Source organism: Apodemus sylvaticus, chromosome 6, assembly GCF_947179515.1.
Source record: "Apodemus sylvaticus chromosome 6, mApoSyl1.1, whole genome shotgun sequence".
Lineage (NCBI taxonomy): Eukaryota > Metazoa > Chordata > Mammalia > Rodentia > Muridae > Apodemus > Apodemus sylvaticus.
The window spans coordinates 18,459,213-18,462,067 of record NC_067477.1 but is presented as its reverse complement, the minus strand read 5'-3'; the positions used below and the strand labels follow the sequence as shown (position 1 = coordinate 18,462,067).

Below are 2,855 nucleotides of genomic sequence, written 5' to 3'. Positions count from 1 at the left end.
AGGATTCCTGGGGTAACAGAGCGTGAACGCCTTGCTTCAGAAGGTCTGGGAAGGGTGCATAAAAATGGAAAGGGTCTTGAATAGACACTTGGAGTAGGACATGGCGGGGGGAGCTTTCTTTCTATGAAGCAAGCAGGCTGGTTTCATGCCTGCCTTGCTGGGGATGAACAGCGAGCCTTGCATACCCCCTAGTGGCCATTTGGGAGAAGGCAGTTGCGGGTGTGGGTTTTCTCTGGTTTTCTCCCTTAGGACTTGAGAGTCATATTTGTGCAGCCCCTGCGGGTCTCAGTCATTCATGCTCTGGCTGTCTTTGACCCTGTCACCCTACTAAGGCAGTACACAACACAGCAGGATAGGAAGAGACTTGTGTTCCCAGCTCACAGAGGAGAAAATAGATCTTGATGGTCTTGCTGTTTTGAGACAGGGCCGCGAGATGCCAACCAGGCTGCCCCCAAGTCCTCCACCTGCCTGTCGCTGCGCTCCAGAGCTGCATTATAGATGCAAGTCCCCATGCCCAGAGAGAAAACTATTTTTTTCTTAATCTCTTTCTACAAAACTAAAAAAGCAGGTGTGTGTGTGTGTGTGTGTGTGTGTGTGAGAGAGAGAGAGAGAGAGAGAGAGAGAGAGAGAGAGAGAGAGTATACATGCACCTGTCACAGCACATATGTGGAAATCAGAGGACAACTTTTGAGCGTCAAGTCTCACCACCCACCCTGTTGTACAGGGTCTCTTGTTCCTGTCTCTACACACAGAATTCCAGGCATGCCCCTCCCCCACTCCCAGTGGCAGCAGAAGCCACACAGAGCATCAGTTCTAGGCAGGGTTCTTTCGTGCTCTGCTTGCTCCTGGACCTGGAGCTGTTGGGACCTGAATGGCACAGGACTCTTGGGCTCACTTTTCCCAGGGAGTGTTAGACTACTAATCATTCAGATGTCCATGGGTCTGAACACCTAGCAGAGGCGGACGTAGCCTCTCTCCTCTCTGCCACCTACTGGCTCACATAGGACACAGCAGCCACACCTGCAGCACTTCTAGGAGCCACCTTTTCTTAAGTGTCTTTACAGCTTCTGCCAGTTACAAAAGTCCAATTCCCCGAGTTGGCATTCTCAGCTTGCCCCTTTGTGCCATCCTGACCCCTCTGTCCATCCCTGTCCCCTATTTCCTTGAATTGCTGCACTGACCCATGGGTATCCCAGGAGCCCAGGATGATTACCTTCCCACCCTGGGCTCTGACTGCTTCAAACAGCCCATAATGTCCACCCCCTTCTTTAAATATGCAAATCCCTCACACCCTTCAAGGTCCTGTGCTAAAATGTGTGTTGCTTTCCACTGTGCTGTCATCTGTCACCCCTGCTCCAGATGCAGAAACAAGGCCCTTGGGTAAAAATCCCTTTAATGTCAACTCTTCTCTATCAAATCATGAGCTCTGTGAGAGTCGTTGCAATGTCATCTCGTGGGCCCTGCTGTACCTGGCATGGTGGATTATTAAGAATGGAAGCTCTATCGACATGTACTGGACACATCCTTGGATGAATGGGTGATGAGAGGGACAAAAATCAATCATCAAGGTGAAGTGATTGGTACTTCACAAATGTCCTGTAGAACTTGCTCAAAGATGGATTTTGATTCAACATCTCTGGAGTGGGCCTGAGGGCTTAAGTTTCCCACAAGACCTCAGTAATATGAAGCTTCTGGTGAGTTAACCATGTTTTTTATGGCAGATACTGGATGTTCTTGTCCCCATTACCTCAAAAGGCATGACATCTATGTTACTGGTGAAGGGAGAAATGACTCCATCCCTTAATCCACCCGTGGAGCTGATTAAATCTTTTGAAGATTCCTATTTGAAGTCTGCAAACTTTGCTTTGGAGTCACCTGTTAATTATCATGTAGGATAAAATAAAGATGAAGATAAACAACTCACAAGACTCAGAATGTTCCTGAAACTTACAAGGTTCACAAGACCACCTTCATAAATAGTAAAAGCTCCTGGAGTGAGACTTGCCCACTGGCCAAATGTTGTTCAGGGAGATCTAGAAATATTGTTTTCATGATCCATCACCTATGTTGGGGTAAACTCTCTGGCAATGCAGCTGTCTTTGAGTCACCCATGTGCCTGAAAGTAACCCCTCACCCATATTCCTATAACTTGCCCCCAATAAATTCATTCATTCACTAAACTAAACTTGAATGGTGGTGTTACTTTGGACTGTAATCATGGCCCTATCTAGACTGAATAAGTATTTGCTCACATCTCTCCAGGAAAAGTTAAACAACACAGTTATTTCCTGGATAGAGGCCAACAGAACCACAGATGTGTTAGGGAAAGCTAACAGCACAGCCTAGTGTCCAGGGAAAATCCCAATATGGCTACCTGCCCCTGCTCACGCCCCACATCATCTGGGATGTGATTGGATACACAACCGAGGCTGATGTCATCTAAGAATGGGAATACCTGAGGGGAGAATCCCAAGGTGGGCATCTTTCTTTCTGTGGTCCAGAGCCGTGTGCTTGCTTAACAAGAGGGCCTCACTGGGAGACTATGGAGATACCTTGAAAATGGTGGGAGGCTTAAAGAATGTGCTGTGCTCCCTGAGAACAACACCCTCGCAACTGCATTGTCAACGAGGTCTCCCTGCAGTTGCGTGACCACTGCTCTGTGTACATAAGACGGACGCCAGGACTGCCGATTGGAGGGAACTTTCCTGTTCATGGGAGGAACTACAATGAGAAAGAGACATGAGACTAGTGTCCTCTGAGTCAGCCTCTGGATCTGTGGGTAAGCTGAATGAAAAGAGAATGAGATGGAGGTGTTGGCTTACTATTACTCTTTTATTTATTTGGTTTTATTTTAT

General features: G+C 47.5%; 1 non-coding gene across 1 annotated transcript; it reads right to left on the bottom strand.

The window, feature by feature from the left end:
* Positions 1–906: 906 nt before the first annotated feature.
* LOC127688241 (small nucleolar RNA SNORA17) lies at positions 907–1,042 on the bottom strand. Its single transcript, XR_007978646.1, has one exon. It is a non-coding gene; the product is annotated as a small nucleolar RNA SNORA17 (small nucleolar RNA).
* Positions 1,043–2,855: the final 1,813 nt, after the last annotated feature.